Source organism: Pezoporus occidentalis, unplaced genomic scaffold, assembly GCF_034315485.1.
Source record: "Pezoporus occidentalis ecotype Australia unplaced genomic scaffold, CSIRO_AGI_Poc_V1 ctg23, whole genome shotgun sequence".
In the NCBI taxonomy this organism is placed as follows: Eukaryota; Metazoa; Chordata; class Aves; order Psittaciformes; family Psittacidae; genus Pezoporus; species Pezoporus occidentalis.
In genome coordinates this window covers 4837266-4858038 of record NW_026914180.1, presented here as the reverse complement: position 1 = coordinate 4858038, position 20773 = coordinate 4837266, and the positions used below count along the sequence as shown (strand labels likewise).

At 42.9% G+C, this 20773-nt stretch overlaps 1 long non-coding RNA gene across 2 annotated transcripts; it reads right to left on the bottom strand.

Annotated features, from left to right (window-relative positions):
• Positions 1 to 4956: 4956 nt before the first annotated feature.
• On the bottom strand, positions 4957 to 19098 carry LOC134165084 (uncharacterized). 2 transcript variants are annotated; one of them, XR_009965361.1, is made up of 4 exons: positions 18600 to 19098; positions 18435 to 18488; positions 5716 to 5930; positions 4957 to 5110 (listed from the first exon to the last, which is right to left on the bottom strand). It is a non-coding gene; the product is annotated as an uncharacterized LOC134165084 (long non-coding RNA). The 2 variants fall into 2 exon arrangements; XR_009965360.1 differs by having other exon boundaries at positions 18435 to 19098.
• Positions 19099 to 20773: the final 1675 nt, after the last annotated feature.

Sequence of the window (20773 nt, the reverse complement as noted above, 5' to 3'; positions counted from 1 at the left end):
TTTTTAACATATAAGTATCTGCTGGTTTTGCTGCTTTGTGGTTAGCTGCTTGCCTGTGTTTGCATGTGGAAATCTTTGTTCTTGCACTGTGTTGTTTCTCTGGAATGCTATGAGCAGTTGTTTTTTGTTTGTTCATAGTCGGGTGGAGCTAGCTGTCTAATTGGGTAAACATGAGCAATGTTATACTTGCATGCACATAAGACAAAGATGGACATAGTGGCCCAGCAAGGTAAAGGCTTAAATAAAATTGATAAATACAACACCACTTCTGCTCAGACTGTATAAAGTGGGGTTAGTATAAATAACTGTCATGCCTGTATTTGTTTCTAATTACAGATGAACTGTGTTTTCCAGCTGGGAGGTCCTGTGATTACAAGTGTGAAGGGGGAGGTTGCCCTGTTCACTGACTTTGTGTTCAAAAGTGCTTGACTTCCACTGGGACTTAGCCCTGTTGAAAAACAAGGCATTTATTTACCAGCCTGTCTTTGGATGTCAAGGGTGAATTTTCCACAGATGTACAAACTTCCTAAGTTAACATTAATAGATCTAAATGTCTGAAGCTGTTTTGAAGATCACAAGCTTGCAGTGTTCATGGAAAGTGTATTTGTACATCTAATATATACCTTGTACAAACCTTACCAGATGACTGTTGCATGTGTTATCAGCTAAGCTACAAAGTACGCTATAAAGATCTACACATATATGAGCAGACCGTAATGAAGACTTATCACTGAAGAGGCTATTAATAGTTAATTCAGCCTTTCTTTGTACACAGGTTAATGAAAATGGTTGTGACGTAAGGAAAAGTGAAAACTAAACTCCACAGTTTAGATGTTATGTAGACCTGACTCTAGTTCAGCTTCTGTGTAGCTGCAGCCTGGAGCTTATACTGCACTGAGTAGTCTTGAAAGAATTGCACAGTTTCTTAGCGCCATTGCTTCATGCATGTCTTAGTAGAACAAGTGTCTGTCTGTAGGTCAAGAAAAAAAAACCCTTAATATAAGAGAGTTTTATTAACAACTATTTGTCTTGTTTGAAATTCTCAGTGTATTTTTTCAAAGTTCCGCTATTTATTCTTGTCTTCAAAAAATAAGAATAATTTAGAGTTTTACTTCCTTAGGGACAAAACTCTGATGCTCTTACACTGTCTAGTATCTTACTTTATCATTAGTTCCACCGGGTTCATTGGTACTAATTGTAGTGCAAAGTATCCCTCAGACTGAGTAAAACTTCACAATCTGTTTTAAGCCTTTTATTACCACAGTGCCATCATCCACTCCTCCACTCCTCTTCATCTTTTACTGCAGGTCCCAGATTTTTGTTTGCCTTTACAGTGTGTGCATTGAAGCTCAGATTGTCTCTGAGCGAGCATTCATTACCCAGGTAGTCAGCCCTATCTCTGCTCCTGCATAGTAATCCTTGTTGCCAGTCCCTACAGTGTACTTGCAGCTCTTCCTGTGAAGTAGAATGGGGGCATGAGCCATGTAACACAGATCACTTTGCTGTTTTCATCTGTATCCCCTCTCTGATGTAACCCACTTCTCATCCATCTCTACAAATGGCGTGGTGAGTTGACAATGAGCAGCTACAGAGGAGCAGATCTGCTGAGCTCAGTTGTACCACTGCCTGTTTTGCCTTCCCTGCTTGGAAAGTCTGTCTCACTTCAGTTCACCACCAGGCCATTTAATAAGGGTTGTGCTGAAGTCTCCCATGAGCTCACACCTATCAACTGATGGCACACTGACTGCAACTTTTCTTGTTGGAGTCTTTGTAAGCTCCTTTGTAGATTCTTGTAAACTCATGTCAGGTATTTCCCCGTGTAACTGGAATTTATGAAAAAGCATGTATGTTCTGTGTTTTTCTTTGCTCCCTTCATTCTGAAAACATCTTGAACTTTATTTCAGAGTGATCTTTATCCAGTTGCAAAATCTGGTTAAAATTGTTCAGTGGCTTTAAAGGTATAGGATAAGTAGAAAAGTGAATACTAAAAAGGCAGCAAGGCTGAATAAATCTTTTTTTCATTAAGAAAGCAGGCTAAAAATGGTACCACTTCCCTTCTCCAGCTTGGTATTTGTTAACATACTAAATAGGTACTGACAGTTTTCCTTGTGATTTTGAGGTTAGTATTACTAATCCTATTTCTCTGCAGTTTTTTTTCCTGCTTCTTGTACGTAAACAACCAGTAGTAATAGTATAGCGGCACCTGATCCTCATTTTCTGGCAGCCATTCATGAAAATTAGTTCCTTCTTCAAGTCGTGCCTTTTCCCTGGGTGCTGTGTTTAGTGACACTGGTGATATGGGTATGAGTAGCCTAGGACATTTCTCACTCTCCATCAGACCTTTATCCCAGTAACCCTCTGTTTTCTGAATACTTCCATCTGGTTTTGCCCAAAGACTTGGACAAAGCTTTCTAACCTGGATTATAGACGTATTTCATTGACTTTACTGTAAAAGCTTATCTGAGTTGGGCAAGCAGAATTTGCCCTGTTATTTGGTCTTGGAATATTACTGAAGACTCATTACTGAAGACTCAAGCAGCAGAGAAGCTTTCATGAGGTTGGGAAAGGAATGTGTTTCTCTATGCTTCTCCACACCTACTTGGATCTGCTAAAGCCAAGTCTTGTCCATTCACAGGAGAAATTTTGTCATGAATATTTGGTATTTCAGTTGGCAGCCAGTCAGAAATGCCTAACTGCCGAATGACTTTCAGTGACTTTCCCCACAAACAAAAGGTAAATTTGCACTTGAAATATTTAAGCACGTTTAAAGTCCACAACCTAATTTGCTGAGGGAGGTCATTGACATTTTGCTTCCTATTAGGAAATAGCCTTTACTAATAAATATCAATGGGGAAAGCAAAAATGTGGGTTTGTTCCAAAAGATTCATTCATGAAAAATTCTGTTGAATGAAAAAGGAAGTTTACCTTTTTTTTTAAAGACCTACTGTATCTGGTATGAGTGTTTTAGTGTAGACGAGTGTATATTTTACAGATAACTATTAATTCAACTAGTGTTTGAGATAACAGTATAATAAATGCTGTAGGAATTATTGGCATGTCTTTAATGTTCCTGTCTGTGTAATATATCTGGATTCTCTGTAGAAATAAAGTCTGCTGCTACTTCATGTTGAAGATCAATTACGTCCATCAGTATCTTTCTTACGGGAACAGAGAGAACAAGGACTGGGAGACAGTGGTTTGGCAAACACACTCTGCATGAGGAGCTAACTTGCATTATAGCTTGTCTTTAACTCTTCCCAAGGAGTGGAGTGTGTAATTGCTTTTGCAATGAGGTGTTCTTCAGGGTTAGATGCAAAGCAGCTGAAAAGCAATTAAAACCATAACTTAATGTAATACTGTGCATGAAAAAAACTTCACTCAGTCTCTTTGAATGGCTGCTCTTCAGCATGAAAAAGAGACCAGCAGAAATGCAAGGGGAACAGAGAGGATTTATGACCAGTGGGTGCACGGTTGGCCTTTTGCCCTAGAGAAATGGTTTGGACTTCAACTTAAACCAAGCATTAGTAAACATAATTCAGAACTAGGTGTAAGAAGATAACGTTTAGCAAAACTGCTACAAAGGCTTTTTTATTGTTCAGAGTGGTGCTGAACTGAATGAACTCTCTAGGAGTTTGTCGTATACCAACCCGCAGCCGCATAGGTGATCAGTCCTACCTTTGGGGAAAAACTGAATTTGTACAGAGGTGTGAAATTTTTATTCCAGGTCTTTTACAAAGATTTGCTCCCAATAGCTAAAATAATTTTGATTGTTCTCTTGCAGTTCCTTTACAATTTATTGTGTCACAGAATCACAGAATCACAGAATAGTTAGGGTTGGAAAGGACCTTAAGATCATCAAGTTCCAACCCCCCTGCCACGGGCTGGAACACTTCACACTAAACCGTGTCACCCAAGGCTTTGTCCAACCTGGCCTTAAACACCACCAGGGATGGAGCATTCACAACTTCCTTGGGCAACCCATTCCAGTGCCTCACCACCCTTACAGGAAAGAACTTCCTCCTTATGTCCAATCTAAACTTCCCCTGTTTAAGAATTAATCCGTTATCCCTTGTCCTGTCACTACAGTCCCTCCCCAGCATCCTTATAAGCCCCCCTTCAGATACTGGAAGGCTGCTATGAGGTCTCCATGCAGCCTTCTCTTCTCCAGGCTGAACAGCCCTAACTTTCTCAGCCTGTCTTCATACAGGAGGTGCTCCAGTCCCCTGATCATCCTCGTGGCCCTCCTCTGGACTTGTTCCAACAGTTCCATGTCCTTTTTGTGTTGAGGACACCAGAACTGCACACAATGCTCCAAGTAAGGTCTCACGAGAGCAGAGCAGAGGGGCAGGATCACCTCCTTGGACCTGGTGGTCACGCTTCTTTTGATGCAGCCCAGGATACGGTTGGCTTTCTGGGCTGCAAGAGCACAATGTAGCTGGCTCATGTTCATTTTCTCATCGACCAACACCCCCAAGTCCTTCTTTGCAGGGCTGCTCTGAATCTCTTCTTTGCCCATCCTGTAGCTGTGCCTGGGATTGCTCCGACCCAGGGGTAGGACCTTGCACTTCTCATGGTTAAACTTCATGAGGCTGGCATCAGCCCACCTCACAAGCGTGTCGAGGTCCCTCTGGATGGCATTCCTTCCCTCCAGCGTATCAACCGAACCACACAGCTTGGTGTCATCAGCAAACTTGCTGAGGGCGCACTCAATCCCACTGTCCATGTCAGTGATGAAGATGTTGAACAAGACCAGTCCCAGGACTGATCCCTGAGGGACACCACTTATTACTGGTCTCTGGCTGGACATTGAGCCGTTGACCACAACTCTCTGTGTGCAGCCATCCAGCCAATTCTTTATCCACCGAGTTGTCCATCTATCAAATTGATGTCTCTCCAATTTAGAGTTAAGGATGTTATGTGGGACAGTGTGGTACATCAAGAAGATAAACAAAGCTCTCTTCTCCTCTGGGCAGCAGTTAGGAGCACATCGATTGACTCAACTGCTCAAGAGGAGAAAAGCCAAAATTTTGTTCTTTATTCCAAACTAATGTACATAAAGCTTCCCTCCTTCTTAGGCCCACAGTCCCACGGAGTAGGTATCAACACATAACTAAAGAACAAGAAAGAAAACAGCAAACCTTAATATTTATGACTGCAGTAGCTACTAGTGACATCTTCTGCTGATAACCAGTATTTTTTCTTTTTTTCCTCCCAAACTGCCTGAGCCATAGTTGTTTCAAGCTCATTTCCTATTTCCTCAATTAGTCCATCTGATAATGCCACCAGACATTGTCTCCTGAGAAGACTGAAAGGGGAAGGATCCAGAGCCAGTTTAAATTCACTTTTCTCTACTTGCTTTTTAATCCGTGTGAAGTTATGGTGGATAATTCTATTCTAAGAGACAGTTCAGGCTTCTTGATCTGTCTTAGTAGCACTGTTTTGCTTTTCAAATCAGCAAACAAGAAGCCATGCCTTAAATAAGCCACTTCATTGTCTTTTGTTTTGGATATTTTAGGGTTTTTTTCGTAAAAAAACCCAAAACAATAAGTTGTTTATCACTGACAATAGTTAAAACATGTATTTTTTCTTCTAGATAAAAAACTGAATAGGCAGTTTATAGTCATTTGTCTACCATTTCTCTGTGGAAATCAATTCTCAGTTATCTACGTGTGGCTTGTCTGGATTGCGGATTAACAAGGCTGGGGATGCACTGACCTCAGTTTGTTTGCCATGTAGAAAGTTGACTTTGGACCAGTAGACTGTATTGATTCAAGCAAAGTGTTGCATGAACATCTGTCAAATCCATGTCTCCTCCATTTCAGCATCAGGTTATCTGTGTCACGGCTGCGTGGAGGCCTCTCCAACAGCCTCTGAAGGCTCTGGCAGCAGTGTGCAGAATCAGCTGTTGTGATTGGGCTCCTAAAGGAGCACTGGAGAGAGCAAGGCAGAGATATAACACTTCTTTGTACTCTTACCTCGAATCAAGCTGGGCTTATGTGTGCTCTGAGACCTATGGTGGCAGCCCCTCATCTGTCTGAGGCCAGGAAAACAATCTTTCTGGCTCCTTAAACAACCAGATCAGGAGAGTTTTCCAACTTTAAATAAACTAGTTAGTTACTAATTAGTTTAATTTATTTAGTACTAAATTGGAGTAGATTGAATACACTGTGTTTGTAGGCAAGGCTCCTGGTGGCTCCAGCAGAATGGTTTTACTTTTCACCTTCAGCAGCAAACATGGACTGCTTGACCATAATTTGTATTACTTTAAATTAATAGAATGTGGTGACCTTAAGCCTTAATCCAGGTCATTGGTTCAATTTTAAATGTTTAGGTATTTAAGTAATAGACTCATAGACTCATAAGTAATAACATATTAAGATGGTATCGCAAAAAGGATCTAGTTTGTTTCATTTAATATAGATTTCTATTTACCTGGTTATCTTTATTTTTTATTATTGTGAAGAGATTGTGATTAGAGGTGCTATCTCACCTGTAACTGAGCTCTTGCACTCTTGTAATCAGTCAAACCAGCAATTTATGTTTCTGTCGAAAGCAGGTGAGAAGTCATTAGCTCCTGTATTGCACCCATGCGTTTGTTTATCTTTAACTTTCAGGAAGTATCAGCACTAAAAGGCCCTGAGCTTCTACAGAAAAGCCAGTGCTTTCAGCACTGGACAGGAGTGCCTAATGCCTTGCAGAACTAAGTCCCGGGAGTTTGATCCTGTGCACGCTGAAGTCATAGGCTGTATTCACACTGGCTTCAATGTGGCAGTTGGAATCCTGGGATAGCAAGATTATTTCTCCCACTGAATTACTGGTTCTGTTTTTTTAAGGTATTTCCCCATTCTGCCACACATGTCCAAAAGCTGTTTATTTGTCTGTGTGCTTCTAGCAGTCTGTTTTTCTGGATGACCTATTTTTGCAAGAATCAAATGCTTGTGACAGCAGGAAGGTTTTATTTGCCTTTGCTGGGCTGGTGTGTTGACACCATTGCAGTGAGAGTGCTCACGGTCGATTGCAGTGCAATCCCGGCTAAGTAAACTCACTTCCTGCCGACTCTGCAGAAGCTCCCATATCAGGCACTTAGTAGCAGCATGTACTCGAGAGGATGGGCTCATACAGGCATGTTTTCTATTAACAGAACTGATTCCAGTGCTAGCTAGCAAGCATAGCCAGTGTTGTGGTGGAAGAGAGGAGTTGCTGTGCAGAGCACATTAGTAAAGGAACAAGGACACCCTCCTTTTATCATATTAACCTGCTGCTGAATCACATGTAACTCATGGTTTCCTCTGTAGTTTCATCTTAACTCAGCTAAAAATGTTAAGGGTGTGACGGATCAGCAGAAGTCAGGTGAGACTGGATGGGAGGGGAGGAGTTGCTCTCATTTAGATGTCTTTTTTTTCAAACTAGAGTTGGTCACACCTCTAATAGCTAGACTCAGCTGTGTTTTCAGGTAATCTTAATAACAGGTTGCTGGAGTGCTTAGCTTGTTTAATCTATTCAGTAATTAGAGACAGTACCATAGTCATAAAATGGAGTGAGGTCTTAATGAATCACGTGCTTTGGCTCTCAAGTACAGCTCCCTACAGCTTCCTCTTGGATAGGACAGGGCAATCATCAAATAGAGCAAGTATATGTGGCAGCTGAAGATGTAAAAATTAGCATATTAAGGTCATTTCAGCCATGCAGGTTGAGGGAGGCAGAGCTGGCAATACTCAAGCTGGGTCAGTTCTTTCTTAAAGTCTCAGAGTGCTGAGAACTTTGAGGTTTTATTCAGTATTAAGGCTGATACCTCCAGCAATATCCACATGCTGAGGTAATGATGTTTTTAATGACTCAGTAAAGAATGTGTCTACTGAATCACTGATATCCAAACCTGAAGAACTTAATTGTTTCTTTGAAATCAGAATACAATTAAGCATAGCCTTTTCATTAGGTGTGAAATAACCCCAGATGATGAGACTTCACTTACATAGCAGTAAAAAAAACCCCTTGTTTTAGTTTGCTGCCACAGAATCTGAAATCTGCAACCTACAACAGTATGTTGTTTGCAAGGACTGAGAAAGCGATAAAACAAGTAACTAGGAGAAATATGTATATAAAATAACTATATTAAATATAAAGACACCATTAATGTTGCCTTTATATTTTATAAAGTTCCTAAACCAGAAGTTGCTAGAAGCTGGGAAAATATTCTGGAGGGCAAACCATGTAAGCTTGTGCTGTCCTTAACCCACTGGCCATTGTCAGATACTGATCTAGATAGAGCTTTGATGTGATCTAGGATGGCTGTCTTCTGCACTGAGTCTGTTGCTTATCTTCTCTGGACACCACAAGCAGTTGCATCAGATTAGAAAAATAGACAGTGGGTGTCCCAGACTGTCCCAGGAACGTTTAATTGAAAAAGCACCAGGTAAACATTGTATGAGGACATGACTAGTGAAAGAAGAGCAGAGGGCGGAAATTCAAGGAAAGGCAAAAATGATTAGTAATAGAAAGTGTGTATTTCCCAAGATCTAGGATGTAGTAAGCAAGGTCCCCAGGGATGAATGCTGTTTAGTTTCAAAAGTAGACTGAGTAGGAGTTTGGAAAATGCTGTAAGAAGTGCTGTCACGTTTTCATCTGTTGACCTACTAACCTTTTCTTTACAACATTTGTTATAAGAACTACTTTGCAAATAACTTGTTGGGTGGTTGGTTTTTTTTTTTTTGTTACAGCAGAAATAATTCTGCTCAGACACTGACTTGTCTTGACTCTTGTTTTTCAAGCAGAGATATACCAGAACATCATCAGAGTCACAAGGATTGCCCAATATTTGCCTACTTAAGTGTTCACAGTAACTGGTGGCAAAGGGGAAACGCCTTTTCTGGCTATGCAGGCTACTTTCATCACACTTACTGGATTCAGAGTAGCAATAGAGGTGTGGAACAGCTATAGAGATCCAGAAAGAAGGACCCTGAGGCCTTCATCTTATGCTCCAGTTCTGTGCTTACACCTATGTTAATCTGCAGTAGCTACCATTACATTGGTCTAATTTTAAAGAAGCTTACCTTAAAGTATTGGCTATACTACAGAGTTGTGCTGTATTCTCTGCTATAATAAATGGATATTACTAGCTTAATTTTGGCAGTATCAGAACACTTTCCAGTGGGTTAAGATAGGAAAATACGAGCTGGATCCAGAATTTTTCACCTCAAAGTAACAAAACTCACCAAGAAAAATGTTCTGTTGACTTGCCAATGAGAAGCGTTACCCACATTGAAGTGTCAGCTTTTACCACCATGGTGGCATCAAGCTGATGAGTGGTAATGGGTACAAGTTACTCCTGGGGAGATTCCAGCTGGACAGAAGAGGAAAATTTTCACAATAAGAACAAACAGCCACTGGAATAATCTCCCTCAGGAAGTAGCAGATTACGCAACCTTGGGCACTTTTAAGATTTGGCAAGGCAGGCTGCTGGGACATCTAATATAGGTCATGCTTTGCCAAGAAAGGTTGGACCAAATGGCACTTGAGGTCCCTTCCAACCTGGTATTCTGTGATTCTGTGGTACTTCTCCTTCCAGTTGGTGACGCCTTCCAGAAGAAAACTAAAGAAGCAATACAGGCAAGATTTCCCTCTATCTGGTGTATGTATTATGTAGCTGGAGGACTGCAGTCACACCGCAGGTGCTGAATTTAGTCATATACAGACAAAAAGTAAGGAAGATCACGGCTGAAATCTGCTAAGAATCTAATGCAAAACTGGTCTTCTGTTAAACATGTCGCTGGAGTGATTACATAGCTTGAAAAACCTGAGGAAGGTCATGAGCTCTACAGTTGCAACAAGTTGCAAAACAGCTGGAAATAAACAGTGGAAAGAGAAGCACTTTGTTGCGATGTCTGTCTTCAGTTGCAGGCAAAGCTAACCTGATGGCTCTGGTGCTATCATCGTTCTGACTTATCTTTGATTAATGCATATGGAACCTCAGGAGCCCTGGAACACTGTTTATACCTATTTCATAACTGCCTGCAGCTCCTTGTTAAGTAGTATGGCTGTGAGCAGTTGCAAAGCTATTCTGCTTCTCTTAATGTTTCAGAGGAGACAGAATATATCATTTTTCCATTCTGCCCTATAATAGTGGCAGAGGTGTACGTCTCACACACATCCTACCTGTTCACTGGGCATTGTCACAGGGTGTGAGAATTAAAAATGTCCACTGATACCCACAACACCTTCTCTTTCAAACATGAGTGCCCCTCCTTCCCTTTTCCTCTCCCTGAGCTGCAGCAGACCTTGTTGGCAGGCTGGTACCTGTGCCTGGGAGACTTTGCTGCCTTTTGGATGCTGCAGCATGAGACGTTGTTAGAGGTCCGCTCCTGATCTTCATCTGCTCCTGAGGCTCAGGATTTTCTCATCTACCACTATTCTTTTCTCTTGGGAAAGCCTTTGCATCCACTGCCCACCTTGGAGCTGGGCACTGCCTTCCACTCACACTCACAGAGTGCAGCTGCTGACCCCATGGACACTCTGCTCTGGACTGGGACTTTTCAGGGGAGACAGAGGCACTCTGCCCATCTGGGAAAGGAAGTGAGACAGAGCGTGGCTGCTTTCCAGCCCTCCTTTGCTCCATGGCCACAGCAGTGGAGCTGTGTGGGCAGCAACCAGCAGCTGGGAGGGACTGGGAGAGACAGGGCAGTTCAGTGCAGCGTGATGAGGAAAGGTGGGTCATGAGGAAAGGCATGAGACTGATATTGCTGGTCTGGTGGATTCCATGGCACTGTAGCAATACAAAGTCCATCCTTCATAATTCATAAATGTCATACATTAGGACTCCGTGCCTTTTACACTTAGGCTGTGAATACTGTAGGGATGCTGCATGTAGCCTCATGTTAGTCTATATGTAGAAACATGATATAGCAACAGAAAACCCATTGGTGTTTCCTGCCGTCATTGGTGAAGGCAGCAAAAAAGGGAAAATGCACTATAAAGGAGAGAAGCAGAGCAGCGAGTGACTGAACCGTTTGCTGCCACACACAAATGTCTAAAGGGCAGCTGTCTCGGGGCCTGTCCTGTGAGTGTATGGGACTAACCCGAGGTGCTGGAACTGTTGGGATTTTGCCCTGAGAGTGCAGGTGGCAGTGCGTGGCTGGGAGAAGGGATGTCAGTGCTTATTTTTTTTCTCAGCAGTGAAAAACAGAGGGTTGGGCCGGTTGCTTCACCTCTGCAGCGTGCAGCGAGTCACTGCTGCATGGACACAGCTCCACCTCTGACTTGTGTGGCGGCAAAACCTATAGTCACTCAAGTCTGTGTATAATATTGCACTAGCTAAGAACTTACAAAGTTTCAGCTACTTTTTGTCACCCCATTTTTCATTTCAATCTGCTTGTAAGGATGGCTGAAAAGTTATCTTCTGCTTTGGTTTCCTTATGCTGTTGCTGGAATTAATTGTTAGGGAAGTTTCTTCTGGGGAATGTAACGAAAATATGGTATGATAATAGTAAGTTTCTGGCATGACTTGTGGCTACTGGTGGAAATATTTAATGATCTTTTGTATACACATAGTAATTGCTTCTCCTGCATCACAATAACAGGTTGCAATAAAATTACACTCTCGTTCTTCATCTGAGAAATAGGCAGATGAGTGGAACAGAATCAGAAAAGCAGAGTATCCCTCATATCTTTTCAATATTCATCTACTCACCTGAGATTCTGCAGTCTTTTGAATAACGCTAGACTTCTATAATCAAAGTGATTGTGCAGCCTTAAGATAAACAATTCATAAGATAACTAAAGTTCATTTTCATAACAAAACTACTCATTGAGAAGTTATTCCTATGACTTTCCCTAAAGGTAAAGACTCTGAGGAATGCAATGCATTGCAGATAAATCGTCCTAATATAAAGCAATATATTCTCAGTTACACAGAGATGAGCAACGCTTACTTTTCTCTAATAAACTTCTGCTGGATCCTGGCTGCTGCTGAAAAAGCCTCTGTCTTTGAACAAAGGAGTCCCTGTCTTGTGAGAGCTCATTACCCATATGATAATACTATTCATTTCTCTTGCACAATTCATCAGAGGGGCAGCGAGCTCCCCAAAACCATCTAATTAGGTCTTTTATCATCCTTGGGCTGCAAGTGTTATTTTACCCAGTTTGCACTTACGGAAGCTGGGCAGAGGGGCTGCAGCCGGTATCCCAAAGCCACCTGCCTTGTCGCTTCCCTGGCTAGGAGTGCACCCTGGATGCCTTTACTCCCAGCTCTCTGTTCCAAGCTGTAAGCCATTACCTCTTGCAGAAGCTAATTAAAAACTGAGAAAAGGCTTTGACAAGCATTCAAAAATGTTATTGGTACTGCAGATTTCTGCTGGGATCAGTCAAGTTTCTAGCACAGCTGTAATTGTTGTCTGTGTTGCTTAAGCTTTTTTAAGCTAGTCAGAAGACTAAAGGCATGCCTGGACTCCTGATACATCACAAAGTTCACCACAGTTCTTTGCACTGGTGTTTTCCTTGGCACCCTGGCTTCATTTATCAAAGGCATTTAAAAGTGCAAAACCCTGAAGTCAGTGGCACAGCTTCTTTCAGTCGCATGGATGTAGGCAAAAGTTGCTGGTGTATGCAGATTGAGAACTTGTATAGTTTCAATTATTCCTTGTTGATTTGTTAGCTCTAAGCCCTTAAAAAAAAGTATCCTAGATTATTTTTTAGATTCCATTGCACCTCAGCTGCCGAAACAACATTCATGTCCTTGGATTTGGACTGATGTTAAATCACAAACCTTGAGCTTACAGATTTGGGGGGTGGGGGGGGTGGGGGGAAGAGTTAATGTGCAGGGCAAGCTTCTTTGCCAGCTTCAGAAAAAGCAAGTTATGCAAAAGTTGAGAAGAAGTGAAAATCACTGAGGAAGTGAATCTTTTGAAAGCAAAATCCCACTAAACTTCCTCCTCTTTCCATCACGTATGGGGGAAAGCAATCCTGTATCTGGAGTAGGGTTTGCAGCAAGAGGCAGGGTGCTGCTCACCCCAGGGACAGGTGATCTCTGCCTCTGTTTAACTTAGATGAATAATATGTTAGAGAGGATATCTCAGATGTAGAGAGAAGGGATTGAGATATCACCTACAGCATATTTCCCAACATCAAATTACTTGGCATGACATTTGCTAGCACATGCTCTAATTGTTGTCTGCATTGCTTAAGCCTTTTTAAACCAGTCAAAAGACTAAAGATTAATTTTTATCTTATTTTAGTGTAGAGATAACTTGTACTCCAGCATAGCCATTCTCACAGCCCTGTGCCGTGCTTCAGCAGAGTAGCGCTGCTAGTGCTGCAGCACATTCAATATTGCCAAGAAGTATGAATTTTACTCCTTCTCTAGTAAAACTACAACTGTTTACTCATTTTAAGACATATTCAGAGCAAGGATTTTAGAGAGCACATTTTCCAATTTGGGGAATAGCTGGAGACTGGATGGGGCACGTACTCTCAGTACATTTGAAAAAAAACCCATCAGGCATCTAGAAAGTCAGAGAGTAAGTTAAAGTATCACCTTACAGATAACCTGATGTCCAGAGAGCTCTTACCTCCTAATCTTTCACCCTTTCAGTTTTCAGTGAGAGCAATGTGCCAACCTGTGAGGCTTTCCTGTGGCCCCTGTGCTAGGAACTGCTGCCATGCTCTGTGTAGAGCATGTTGTTATGCTTTGCAGAGCTGCCTCACCCCTGCAATAGTGGCAGCACCAGAGCGATGTGTTGCTCTATCAGTATTCCACTTGTGCAATGTGGCAGCATGTAATACTCTCAGAGGACTGGATCAATAAACAAGGCTGCCAAATATTGGCAATGACACATCTCCACTCTACCCTGTTTGGTGATTTAGCATCTTTGCAGTTGCTGCAGGACAGTCTGCTTTCAGCCAGCTGGCTCTGTGCCCTGTCTTCCAGCGTATCAATAAATCAGGAAGCTTTCCACTAGTTTCTCAGGATCTGACTGTGAGATGCCAGATTGAATTCATTAGAGCAGGACTTGAGGGATGTTTGGCACCTTGTGGGAGCAGCTTCTCCATCCATAGTGTCACCCCACACTGCTTCTCTGGCATAGTGACTGCTTTCTTCAACAGGGTTCTCACCTTCTCCTACCTCTTTCCAAAGGTTTTTCCTTCTACTTGAGTGCTTTAGTGTAGACAGAGAGTGATACTCTTCACTTCAGCCTGTTTACACAGGGGCTGAGTATGGACTCATTAGTCTGACAGGTTTCACTGCCAACTTTTTGTCTCCTACAGCTTTTATCCTTGCTTGGTTTTTCCAGCAATAGTTAATAAAAAGCACTGGTTAAATAAAAGATATTATGTCTTCCTACAAGTGTGGGTTCCTCTGATCATTGTAGCCTCATGGCAGCATGAATGTTGCTACAGCTGGCATTTCTACCATAGCTTTGTAAAACCTTTCTCAAGCAGGGTTAATAACAAAGTACCAGCATTGCTGGTGCTGATGGAGCTTCCCTTCACTGAGGCTACTGAGATTTTTGAAAATCCTCCATGTAGACATAGCCTATGGGAGCAATATAAACTTCATTAAACAGACAGACTGAAAGCTTTGACGATGTCTTATGTGATGTGACTGACTACATGTGTCAGTGTCCTCACAAAGCTCTGATAATGGCTTTCAGTTCTGCCCTCCAGCACTGCTATTCTTCCAGCACCAGGTCCTCTGCTAGTCCTTCTTTTGTGATGTATTATTTTATAGCTTTAAGTTGATCCTTTGATTTTCTTCTAAACCACTGGTGTTTCGACTTCAAATCCAGGAAAATTCTACTGCAGTTTGGATCGGCAGATGTGGGGAAGGACAGTGCATCTGGATACCCATGTGTATCTGGCCTTGCCCTGCCTCATGGCATGTAACATTGGTTAGAGCTGAGCAAGAAGCAGCACCGTGCTCCCAAATTAGGATTAAAAGTGCTTTGTTTTCATCACGCTGTGGTATAATTGACTATGTAGGTAAGTGAGGAAGGACGAATTATGCCATGTGTCCTGTACATATTAAACCCATGTTCTTTGTATAGAGGCACATGCCGTTTCCTGGTGAGAGTTACCAGGGCTGGGCCTCAGAGATGGTTTCCAGCTAAGTGCACAGAACTTGCTTTAACCACAGGGTAGCTTGAATTCAAGTCTGGTCTTATGCATTCACCCTGGTCAAGGGAGAAGAAAGATGGTTGTGTGGTGAACGTGTGCATGCAGAACTGAGCTAGTCCAGGTTTCAGTCCCAATTTTCTTATAACTTCTTTTTTCTGCCCTAGAGCAAGTCACTTGAAATTCTGTTTCTCTGGCTGTACTTAACCCACATCTGCTGATTTCTGTCCAGAGAAGACATGACCACTGTCCTGATCTGAACTGAACCACAGCCTGCTCCCAGTGGTGCTTGTGCAGATTAGCAGTGAACTGGGACACTAAACCAAGTATCATTCTGGTTGTGTTTGTGCCTTATCAATCAGATGTGTGTAAACAAACACATTAATTTGAGGGAATTTTTGCAGGAATAAATGGCTGGTATAAAGTACTTAATAGTACAGTGAGTCCTCACAGGATCCTTTGTTCCCTTTATATCTGGAATGCAGAGTTTAGCTAACTTGTGTATTGATTTTCTTTCCTGGGTGTAGTGGCAGCTTTACCACTAAAACCTTTACCACTAAAATTCTCAGTTCTGCCATTTTCCTCCAAACATCTTTAAAACCCAAAAGTGAGGATAAAATCTTAGTTAACATTTTCTGTCTGCAACAGAGACCAAGCACTGGGCCACCCACCTTAGGCTCTCTTTTGAGCACAGCTGTCCAGATTTAGGTTTTACTTTGGAGGAAGCTGAACTGTGCCATTTCATCCCCTCACTGTATTTCTGAGCTCCTTTGGTTTACAGGAATACGGGATAAGTGCCCCTGGTGTTGGTGGCTGTCTTTGACATGTGGGTCCCATGTGGATGGGCTTGCAGAAGGACCTTAAGGTATCTTATTGCATCTCTCCTGCAACAGTTCCTTCAAAAGGAGAAAACATCCTAAATACAATCATATGTCTCTAAGCAGGGGAAAAAGAGAGAGGGAAATAACAGGATGAGCATGGGCAGTTCTGCCCAGCATGTGGCTAGTCAGTGTGATGAGCTGGCCTGGGTTATGTGTTGGCCATCGTATGTGCATGGGGGCTAAGGTGGGTTCTTGTGCCTTGCTCAGGATGGGGGACAGACATGGGAGCAGGGCAGGCTTTGGATGCTTTCTCCTATAAGTCCCATGTCAGGTGGCAGCTGGAAAGCAAGACCTGCTTCAGAACACCATCAGCATTCTTTAAGAGCTTTTTTTCACTGTTAATTGCTTTGTAACCAGTTATGATTAGACAGTAATGATTCCTGGGTCTAATGATAGGAAGTACTCATTAACACATGGGCAAGGGAGCAGTTCCCCAGAGCATGGACATTTACCAGAAGGGAATATATGAGATATGCAAGTTTCCAAAACAGGAAACTAAAATTTTAGGATATAATACAGCAGCATATTCTCCATTACCGTCATCTGCCACAGTCTAGAGGAGGACACAAAGGGAATCAAGTCTGCATAATACAAACTCATGTAATTATAACAGCGTCAGCGTGACTTTAGCCACTTGGTTTGGAAACAATTGCCCTCAAATATTGGCCTTTGCCTGTAGAAAAGAAATACTCATGGGAGAAGCTTCCATTTGGATAGCAAATTAGAGGCATAAATTAAAAAAGAAAAGCAAGTCACTTTGAAAGCAGCTACCCATGCTGTAATACAGCGAACATCAGTGAGTTTTGCTCTGAGACTGGGGATGCTGGGCACTGCAATCAACTAAATGAGCATCATATATAGCAACATGGTCTATGTGGATGAGATGAGGCTTTTCATCTACTCATGGAGAAGGCACCAATCTAGGAACAAAAAGGCCAGTGTCATCTTTCAGCAGAGGATTGCCTTTGTACCTAAGCAGAAAGTTGTAAGTGGCCTAAAACCCCTAAAATTCACAGTAAAAATAAAAATTGAGGGGAAGGGAGGAGACGGCTCTGCCCATGAGAGGCAGACAGTGCAGCACTGTGCTGAATCCCTGCCAAGGTCCCTGGGGCACGTGGACATGCTTCTAGCTCTGACATTTATTTCCAGAGCAGAACTGCCTGAACATGAGGCACACAAAGCGCTCCCAGCTTGTTCTTAAAACGCAAAAGGTCATTCCTGTAGAGACATCCTTCCTCCTGTACCTTGCAACCCTTATGCACGGACGAGGCGACAGATGGCCTTGCATTGCTCTCTGAGATCAGTGCCTTTAAAGAGTCCAAAACCAAGAGATTTTACCAAAAACAGGCAGCCAACCCACGCCTAACTGCTACAACTGTGTGTGCTTGCAGTGCAAGCTTTGCAAGAACTTTTTTCTAGTTGGAGTAGCAGGAGGATCATGTTTAGGACCAGAGGCAATTATTCTACTCTGGAATTTCAAGATGATGTTGACTTTTACCACAGATACACAGAAAATATTAGTTCCAGCATTTCACAATAGCAGGGTCCCAGAGTCAGGTGATTGGGGCCCCAAGTTCTAAGTGGAGAAGATATTCCATTGTGTAAGAGGAGAGAAAAACAAGGAAACTAAAGGTATTGTCTTCTGTTGTTATCTGCTGGAGGCCCAGCTGAATTTCTGCAGATGGTAGATAGCTTTGCCAGCCTTCACAATCTAGTGGCTTTTCTTCATATTTGTTTTGTCTTTAGGGAAACATGCAACGTTTAGCAATTAGGTTGTGATCCAACTATACAACAAGGTCATGGAAAGCTTTTATGTGATTACAGGCTTTTTCCCCTAACACAACTAGTTTTAGAGATCATGGTCATGTGCTTTGTATTGTGGCAACAGTGGAGGAAGAAGTCTGTGACTGCAGAGCTCACAGTTTAAAATGCATAAAAGGCATTTACTGGGAACCCAGAGAAGTGGGGAATGCAGATGAACTAGGGGCTTCCAGGGAGCCCAGGAAGCAGATATACCTGGAGGAGGTCCTGCTACTGCCTAATGAATTCTTACTAACTTCACTGGGGCTTTGCAGATAATCTCACAGTTTGGGCCCATCTCCCACAGACCCAGGGCTGGCAGTAGTAACAACTTACAAATTAAGAGTGTTTTAATTATGCCTTTCTCCTGCATAATATCTAATGTTGTGCAGTTCAAACAGTTGGTTTTTATTCTGCACTCTTGCTCTCTTTTGCATCATCTAGCTTTCTGCCCATTGCTATTCTGCTTTCCTTTGCACAGGTGCCACAAAACTTTTCAACATAAATGCCACGATAACAATAAAAAAACTTCCATCTCCTTGGTGTCAGGCAGGATGCAAGAATTTAGTATACGTCCTGCGTACCTTAATACAAATTGATTTGGACCTAGCTGAAAACCAGTAAGTAATAAGGATTTGTAGGCTTTCCTACCTCCTTGTCTGACAGCAGTAGAAGATAGGATCAAAACTCACAAACTGAAGCACTCTGTGGAAAATAACATTCAGAGCAAATGTAGCTGGTGGTGGTTTAAGGAACATCCAGGATCCTGCAGACTTCAGTCTGCACTCCAGACCCCTGCTAGTGCAGAGCAGTTACCTGGATGTCAGTGAGAGTCATCTTGGTGGAACATGAGGCGGTCTGGTCTGTGGCTATTAGAAACTCACTGTGCATGCAGAAGAGGAGGATGAGCTCATGTCTGTCTCCAGCAGGCATGCTGGTGATCTGGAGTGCCAAGTGGAGCCACAGGGCATGCGTCAGAGGAGTCAGATGTTATCATTGGCAGGGCACACCAGAGACAGGATCTGAGACCAGGAATCAAATTCTGCTGGGAAAGGCTGAGAGCAAGCCTTCTGTGGAGCTTGTGTTGTCAGTAAGTTCTCATCAGGCTCTGGGGTCTTTTTCTCTTGTACTCCATGGTGAGTTTTGCAATCTGATTTTGCTGAGAGAAACTCACTTTGGTATGTCAAGGGTAGACTCTTCCAGAGGCTCTGATGTTGAGTAGCACCAAATCTAACACTGCTGAAGTCCACATCCAGAGCTGCTTTTATTTCCTGCAGAGGAAAAAAACATCTCTTTATCAGATCCCAGCAGCAGCTGTCTTCATCAGCAGTAGCAGGGGGTCTTGAAACAGAGGGAGAAGCAGAGTCTGATTTCTGACCCCAGAAGGATTTCAGTGTGAAGCCATGGTATTGCAGAAGATGATAGCAAAGGTGGCAAAGCCTTATTGCTCAGCACCTCAGGCCATATGGCAAGATGGGCTGCTTCTTGTGTTTTTGACTTTAGCTCTTGGCAGCACCGCTGCAGAGCTTCAGTCAAAACCCCATCAAAAACTCAGTGAGAGCCACTTCCTCGTGGGGGCAATGTGAGTTAATGTTCCTGGTGAGGCAACAGCTCCCCTAAATCCCTGGAGGCTTTGTGAAAGAGGCTGTTTAGCTCCACAGCCAAGACCTTGCCTATATGTAAGGAACTGATCCAGAGCAAAAGCCTCTCTGCTTTGCCCTTGTGTGAGGCAGTGATTTTTTCTATATGCAACTTAGGCCAAAGAGTCTCTTTGGTGTTGTGGTGACTCCATCAGTCACCACATGTACTGGACATGCACCTTCTGTCCCATCTGCTTTCCCTCCCCATACCAACTCCATGCCCTGGGTCCCATGGGACAGGTCCTTGGTGCAGTGGCTGGGAGCTCTGCTGCAGTGCAGCCTGGACCCTGATCTGAATGTCAGGAGAGCAGGGTACACCATCAGTTGCACCTATGTGCAATTCAATCTGAAACCCCTAAGATCTGGTGAAAAGAATTGCTACTTTTCTAAGCACTTTCTTACCTTGCTTTGCCTCTGCTACACATGGACTAAGTACAAGGTCCCATCTAAAAGCTCTTGAAATAGCAGGAAAAACTTTCCATGACCCGCAAAGGTGCTGAACTGGGCCATGTTTGATTTTTACAGCTCCTGGGCAACAAGCCAATGTTTATGGAAGCTGGGCCTTTTTGACCCAGTTCTCATGAAAAGTAAGTGTGACAGCAGAAGTCCTGCCTTTGATAAAGCTGTGTTAATCTTGGTTTAAAATCACTTCATGTTTTCTGTTCACTCCTCTCTTTGCAAGCCAAGGTTCATAAAAGCCTTATGAAGCCAACAGGAGTGTCTCCATTATCTTGGAAATGAGGATTTTGGTTCTGACCCTGAATCATTTTGCTGCCTGCAAGACTGAGCTTTGTGGCTGGCAAAACTCTTGACTCCTCCCAGTTCAGCTGTTGTTTGTCATCCTTATGACAACCTGCACATAGGCATCATCCTTGTGTGTGGTTTGATTTTCCCAGTCCCTGCGGCATACTGTTCCTGCAGCCTGGACTTTGTGTGGTGCAGGATGGCTCTGCATCCTGGCATAATCTTCCTGTGCCTCTGTGCCATTTGCAGCAGTTCTGCTGTGTCTTCATTTTCTCCTTATAGATCATCCTTTCTGGAAGTTTTATATATGACTTTGTGGTAGCCAGGCTCCCACAGTGCAGAAGGACATAGCTGCCCCATGGTCAGAAGATGGGATGGAATGGAAAAGCATCATGTGCACCTGGGCAAGAGCTATAAACAATCCGCTTGGAAAATGGGGTTTCATGATCAGTTCAGTGACCGAATCCTTTAGTGTTTTGGCCATAACTACATTAAAACACCTCCTGGAAAATCTGAGCTGTATATTGTGGTCTGTGTCCCCTGGTTAGAGCCTTCCGTACTATTTACTGCTCTCCACCAGTGGTGCTTCATGGTGGTGGACCGAAG